The 7,116-nt window shown below is 53.2% G+C and overlaps 1 protein-coding gene across 1 annotated transcript in view; it reads left to right on the plus strand.

Moving 5' to 3' along the window:
- Window positions 1-5,268: 5,268 nt before the first annotated feature.
- Window positions 5,269-7,116, plus strand: part of NHLH1 (nescient helix-loop-helix 1) — an 11,885-nt gene continuing 10,037 nt past the window's right edge. Inside the window, exon 1 of the mRNA XM_019649633.1 lies at window positions 5,269-5,537. The gene's annotated coding sequence lies outside the window, so the exon portion shown is untranslated. The remainder of the gene's footprint in view (window positions 5,538-7,116) is intronic.

Below are 7,116 nucleotides of genomic sequence, written 5' to 3' on the forward strand. Positions count from 1 at the left end.
CAGGAGTGTCTCCCTCCAGCTCCTCTGAGTGGAGTTTACTCTTGTTTCCCATATCTGGCACAACTCCCAAAGACCTAACCTGAGAGGACGTTTTTCATCCAGAGTCTGGTGTTCTGTACTGATATTACACAGTAGGACTTGGTTTCTTCCGCAGACTATATAATAAGACCTTAGAAATTATGTGCATGGTCTAACTCATTTGATAGATGGGGGAAACTAGCCCAGAGGAATAATGTGGCTTGCCCAAGGTCACACAGAATATTAGAGCTGAGATTAGAACATTTCTTATATCTGCACTGCAGTAGTAATAAACACTTGTTGAGCTTGGCTATGGGCAAGGCACTGTCCCGGCATCATGAAAGGGTATGAGATAGGCCGCCTTCCATCAGAGACTGAAGACTTAAAATCTAGATGGCAGGATGGGACATGACACAAGATAAACAACCAGGCAAGGCAGTATGCAGTCCATGCAAAACAAAATCAGTGCTGTAAACAGGCTCTACCTGAGTCTAGAGTATGGAGGGTTTGCTTTGGGTGGGGCCGGTAAGGAGGAACTTCCCATTGTGGGAAGAGCTCCAGACCAGATTTTCTGGTGTGCCCCGATGCTCTGTGTGACTTTGAAAAGGGTACTCCTCTTTGGGCCCCAGTGTTCTCATCTATGCAACATGGAATTGGGCTGATCTCTGAGGGGTCCCCGCTCCACCCCCTCACCCTGACTATGATGTCTGGTTCTGTGTGGCCTCCTTTTCTCCCTTTCATCCTAAACTCAGGGCAGGGCTGATTTGAAAGGTTGACAATTCATGAACCTTCTAAGGTAGAGGGGTCAATTCTAGAGGGGGAGGACTGAGAGGCACTAACCCAGAAGCAGTAGGAATTTAGGGAAATTGTGGCCTAGTGTGATTTTTAAAAAAAGAAAAAAAAGGCCTGTCATTCAGCATCCCATCTGCAAAAGAAAGCAGGTCTAGAAAGGTGAGCTTTGGAAGAAGCAGAGACCCTTGGAAGGTCGGGGTCTGAATGGGCCTCAAGTCAGATGGTTATTCCTAACTGAATCCTCACTCAGGAGGCAGAGGAGCTCCCGCTCATGTGGAGAAGGGCAGCTGTAGCCCCTGTCCCCAGCCAGGGATAGCTTTGAGCAGGAGTGCAGAGCACCTCAGGAGGCCTAAGATGGTGATGCAACTGTGAGTAAATGTTAGCAGTCTCTGGCCCAGGCTGGCTGGCTGCTCAGGGGTTGGGGGCTAGGACCCTAGAGTCCCCACTCTTCCCCGCCCCCATCAACTGAAGTTAGGAAAACTGGAGGGAAAGAAGGAAAACTAGATGAAAGAGGATATCTTGGGAAAAACAAACTGGTGATGGGATATAGGAAGTAGAGACACCTAGGAGGGCTGAAGGAAGAGAGGGAGACTGGGAATGCTTTGAGGGAACCGGGGAACCGAGCCCGAGGGGAGAAAGGCCAGATGGGTGTGGCTGGGAGAGGAGTGGGCCCGGAGCTGGTGGTGACAGATGGGTGGACACAAAGAAGAGCTTCAGGGAAGACAGATGGATGGGGGAGGGGAGGGGAGAGGCTTGAGGCGGGGAGGGTGCTGAGCGTGCAGTGACGGAGGCCGTGATGAGATTGGAGATGGGCTCTGAGGTGAGTGGAGAAGAAAGGGGCGGCTGCCTTAGGAGACAAAGGTGGCAAAGCCTAGGGGGCCACGGGCAAGAGGGCTCAGGGACCCGGATGCTGAAAAGTGGGGCTTCCATCCTGGCTGACAGCAGAGAGTGACAGATTGTATAGTTAGCCGGAGTGGAGACCTGCTGTCACCTTCTAGAGGCTCGGAGAGGTGGAGCAAGAGAAAGACAGACTGACAAGAGACCGTGTTGAAGCAGGCAAAAAGAGAATCTCGAAGATGGAAGAGCTAAGACTTGCAGCTGCTCCCCGGGAACATACGGGCTTCTGCCTGCCTTGCTCCTGTGACCCAGAACACAGCACCCTCGCCAAAGGCCACTCCCAGGAAGGGTCAGGCAGTGTGGCACAGCAAGGGTTAATGCCGTCTGCTCTCCCTGCCAGCCCACTTGCCTGGTTGGGTCCCCAGGGCTCCCCACATATGTCACCCCCTCTCCTGCCAAACCCACTGCTTCCCAGTTCCTAAGGCCCTCCCTCCACCCTCAATGACTAGGCCTAGGCCCCAGGGTCTTCCCCACACACCAACCTTTCTCCCCACCAATCTACCTCCAAAGGCTGTGTGGAAATGAAAAGAGATTGTACCCAAGTGAAAGAGAACACCTATAAAATGCAAACTGACAACCATAGAGCCATTTGCATTACCCCATCCCCAGGCCCTGCTTTCAGCAAAGACCCACACAAAACTCCAGAGTTCTCCTTCTCCCTTGGCCAGCCTGGGCTGCTGGCAACCTGAGCTGACCTCAGAGCCTCCCCAGTCTCCCTCAACCATTAAGGCCCATATACATGTGTGGGAAACTTCTTGCCACAATTTAGATCACCGTGCATAGATGTAAAGGTTGGGGTGAGCACTTCACAATTTACCTCACACTTTCCCATGCATTGTGTGATGAAAACCCTATGTGGAAGGCAACATTATCCCGACTTCATAGTTGACAAAAGCAGACTCAGTCAAGGTTAAGTGACTTGTCCAAGGTCACCAGGACTTGGACTCACGTCTCTGGGCCCCAAGGTCAGTACAATTAGTGGTTCTTTCCACCACTCTATGCTTTTAGCTCCTCTTTATCACATACTTATGTTCTCTTTAGCTACTCCTTGGAGGAGCAAAACCTGAATTCCTGAATGAAGACTTGCTGGGGACCCCAGGTGCATAGGAGGAGGAGGTGGTCCCAGAGCACTCTCGGACCCCCCTTTACCATCAAACCTCAGCTTGCACTGGGGACAGTATGGACTGGGTGCTTCAAGGCTGAAGGTTGCAGGGACAAAGGATCTAAGCTAAAGGGCCTGAAAGGAGGGAAGGCTGGGAACAGGGATCATGTTCCTCCCTTCTCCACGTACCCCCACCCCTCTTGCCATGGTTCCCTTCTGCTTCTAGGGTCTCTAGGTTCTGCTTCTGTTTTCCTCAATGTCTCACCCTTTGGGACCAGTAGCAGTCCCTTATCTCTATAGTTCTGTTTATCGTCTCTCCCCACCTGTCTTGGGGCTTTCCTCGGGACTCTCTCCCAGTATCAGTATCTATCCATCCCAGAACATGTTTCTCTACATCTGTATTTTGCCCAGGTCTGTGTCTCCTTGATGGTATCTTTTCAGATCTTTCTCATGTCTCTGTCCCCCTGCCATATCTTGCACCTCTGAATCTCCCACAAAACCTGGGCAACCTGGCAATTCTGCTCCCATCCTCTCTTTTTTTAATCTCTGTCTTCTCTATGTCTCCATCTCTCCATGACAAATCGTCCCTATGTCTGTTACCCAATGACTCTATTTTCTCATCTTTTTCTCTCTCTCTGGGTCTCAGTTTCTCCCCATGTCTCCCCTTTCATTTCCTCTATTTCCTCTCCATCTCATATTTGTTCATATCTCTCCTCTCCCTCATGGCACGTTTGCCTGTCTCTCGGTCTCCCAATTTCCTGGATGGGGTGGAGGGCAGGAGCGTGGGGGAGGTAGAATTGTTGTTGCTGGGGGCTCATTAGGTAGAGATTGGTTTTTAATCAGTACCATGGCAATGATGATGCAAGAACTGAGATGCCACCTGATCCCCAGCCCCCCCAACCCCCCTCCTCAAGCCTCCTTTCCCCTCCAGCTCAGCCCATCTGCTGGCGCCTGGGCACCTGTCTGGGCCTGCCCAGGTGGGATTTGGCACCTCCCAGACCTGGAGGTGGGGAGGGGTGGGGGAGCTTGGGGAGGAATTATAGGGCTCCCCTTAGGGAATGCCTCACTCTGGAGGAAGCCCAGGAAAGGTTGATCAGCAACAGGGAAATGGCAAATGCCTCTAACAGCCTGAAGATGGGGTGTGGTCCTACTAAGATCTGAGCCTGGTCACATACATTATCTCATTCAGGGCAACCTGAGAAGCAGCTAGAATTAACCCCCTTTTACAGAAAAGGACGGTTGAGGCTCAAGAGGTTACCTTACTTGTTGGAGGTCACACAGCCGACAGGGTTTTCTTCACTGTAGCACACGTTCTCTGGAGTCCTCCCAGCCATGGTTCCTTCTGGATACTTGCAAAGGTTCAATGAAGACAGTCAACAGCTGAGGAGGGGAGAGAACTTGAGATACTGACACCTAGCCCGCTGCCTCCCTGTGCTTCCACTGGCACCAGCTCCTGCCACCTTGACACACACGTAGGCTGGAGGCAGCGGAACTAGTGATACGAACTTCATCAATGTCCATTTGCATATAATTTTGTATCTAGTTTTCTTATTGCTCTTTAGATGCCCCAGCACATGTGAAGCCTGCACAGGCTGCCCTGCCCTCCCCCGCTGGTGTCTTTCCAACGCTGGTTCTTCCTCTCTCCTCTACTTCACTCGGTTTAGCCCTGACTTCTTTCCTCCTAAGAGCCCCTAATTCCCAGTGGGTCAGGTTGGGCTGGGTAGCCTAGAAAAGCTCCATGTGGGATCTGTGTCAGGAATCTGATACCACCCCCTGTGATGAGGTAGGTGGGAGAATGGAGGCTGGGATAAGAGTGTCCGGGGTGATCGAGTCTCAGGGTGATGAGGGCAGGGGCCTGAACAGTGGCCACAGGCAACCTGGCAAGGGGGCTGTCGGGTACCAGCTTTATGAAGGATGAGAGCTTGGTGAAGGCAAGGACTCGTGGGTCCTTTTCTGTTTTCGTGCTGTCCACTCGTGCTTTTCTAGACTTCCTGTTAGTACCTTGGAAAGCCTTCTGCCCAAGGAACAGGAGACAAGGGAAGGAGCTGTAAAAGTCACACTGGGACTCAGAGTGGGACCCTGGCACTTAAATCCGGCTTGCTGGGGGTCTCGGTCCCTGCCGCCTCTGGTGTGAGAGACTGAGGGGTTCATCTGTGATCCTGCCCTGGCTCTCGCCCCAGCCCCACCCCTTCCCCAGCTCTCCATTTCTTGCTTATGAAATATGCATGGAGAACAGATGTCCCTGCTCCCCCACTCCCTGTCCCCCCCTCCCCCCAGGGCCAGCCCCTGCCCCCAGCTCCCAAGAGGATTCCCAGGTCTCTCTGCCAATGGCTGCCTGACTTGCCTGTTTAATATTGATGAGGGGGGGAGCCTAAGCCAGCCAATGAAGAGTTGGGGGTGTGTGTGTGTGTATCTCCATATATATACATAGGACTGGGTCAGCTCAGGTGTGTATGTCTGTGAGTGTGTGCGCTGGCGCGTGTGTGAGTACTGGTAGCCCCAGTACCTGGCCAAGCCCACCCCCTCCACCTGGGCCCTGTATCCCCACCATGTGTACCCCTCTCATCTGCCCCGGAGCCTATACAGCCACACTGCGCTGCCCCCGAGAGCTCTAGAAAGCTGGTCACTAACTTTGCAGACGGATGAGCTCTGAGCAGCCAGAGAAGACTAGGGCTGTCAACGCTGCCCCTGTCCTGCCAGCTTGGATCCCCTCACAGGGTCCTCCTAGGTAAAGGGGGAAACGGGCTGGGAGGGGTGGGCGTGTCCCTCCCACTCTGGCTCAAGTCCCCTCCCAGAGTCTCCCTCTAGTTCTCTCTCTAGTGCGCTGTCTCTCCACCCTGCACCTCCCTTTCCCCCACTTCTCCCCTTTGACCCTGTATCTACCTATTTTCAATCGGGTTGGGATGGCAGAAGCGGGGGGCAGAAAGTCCCGTTCTGGATGCTTGGAATTGCTGCTCTCCCTGATCCTCGGAGCCTGGAACTTTGAGACCAGAAGTGGATTTTGGGGTGAGGACTTCATGGGTAAATGGGAGCTGCTGCCAGGACTGGAGCTGGGGAGGACAGTGGGGCCAGGTGGAGATGGGCCAGGGATCAGATTGGCAGCAGAAAGAAGGGAAGGGAGGGCATGGCAAAGTGATGAGGGGTACAGGAACATGGGGACCAGGCAGAGGGAGAATTGAGCTGTGATAGATGTGTTGAGAACCCCACAGCTGGACTCCTGAAGCATGGGGGTGGGGAGTTGGGGCACTGAATGTGTATCGGAAGGTACTGATTTTGGGGCCTCCCGCACTATTGCTATCCCCTCTTGTTCCTTTGGACCCCAGAATATGGAGTGTGTTCTAAATTTCAGTACTAACTACCTTCTGTTTTGTTATGGTTGTGTGTGTACATGCTAGTCAGATGTTGATGACCTTGCACTGCCGCCCCCTGCCTGCCCCCCACCCCCAGCATGGTAACTATTTGTCGACTACAATTGAGCCTGTCTTCTGTGCAGTGGGGTGGGGCAAGGCTCTGGGGTCCTGACCCCTGTGAGGGTGTCTGTCAGGCGGGAGAACGAGGGCTGGTGAGAAAGGGGAGATGGAGACTACGAGGGAGCCACAGTGCTTCTGTTTCTGGTTGTTAAGTCCAGCTGAGCACACAGTGAGTGACCCACTGTTCCTGCATCACACCCCTAAAGCAGAACCCTTTCCCCACCCTTCCCAGGCCATGTTCCTGTGCCTCACCTTGAACTCCTCTGGTCCCAGGGACAAGCAAACCTTAGCCAAGTTCCATAATGGTGGCCTCAAGAAGGTGTCCACATCCTCCTCTATAGGCCATGTCCGAACTGAGCTTGGGCTGTGGGAGAGTGCAAAGTGGAAAGCTGATTACGTTCCCTTTCTCCAGTCTTCCTTGCAGAGGAAGAGCTGAGGGTGTTGAGGGCAGAGCTAGAGGAAACAGCTGGTCCTGAGCAGGGCGATTGTGGCCAGAGGAGATATCTTGCCCTGATTCTAGTGGACAGGGTGGTAGGATCTGGTGTCTGCAGTGGTCGTGTTGGGGAGTGGGGGGTGGGCTGGGAGGGACTGAGCTGGGGCAGCTGTGCCGAGCTCCATATGTCCCAGTCCACTCTACAATGGGTAATCTGCGTGTTTATCCTGGCCTCCCCCCATCCCCACACACAGAGAAGCAGAAAGGGTGGAAAGGGGCCCTGGGAGGGAGGAAATCACAGGGTAAAGGCTCGTAGTTCTCTCCTCACAACTGGGAAAGGTTTAGAGTCGCAGTTAACCTCTTTTGGAGCTATGGCTTCAATCTATTTTTTTCCTTTTTTTTTT

Source organism: Hipposideros armiger, unplaced genomic scaffold, assembly GCF_001890085.2.
Source record: "Hipposideros armiger isolate ML-2016 unplaced genomic scaffold, ASM189008v1 scaffold_134, whole genome shotgun sequence".
Classification (NCBI taxonomy): domain Eukaryota; kingdom Metazoa; phylum Chordata; class Mammalia; order Chiroptera; family Hipposideridae; genus Hipposideros; species Hipposideros armiger.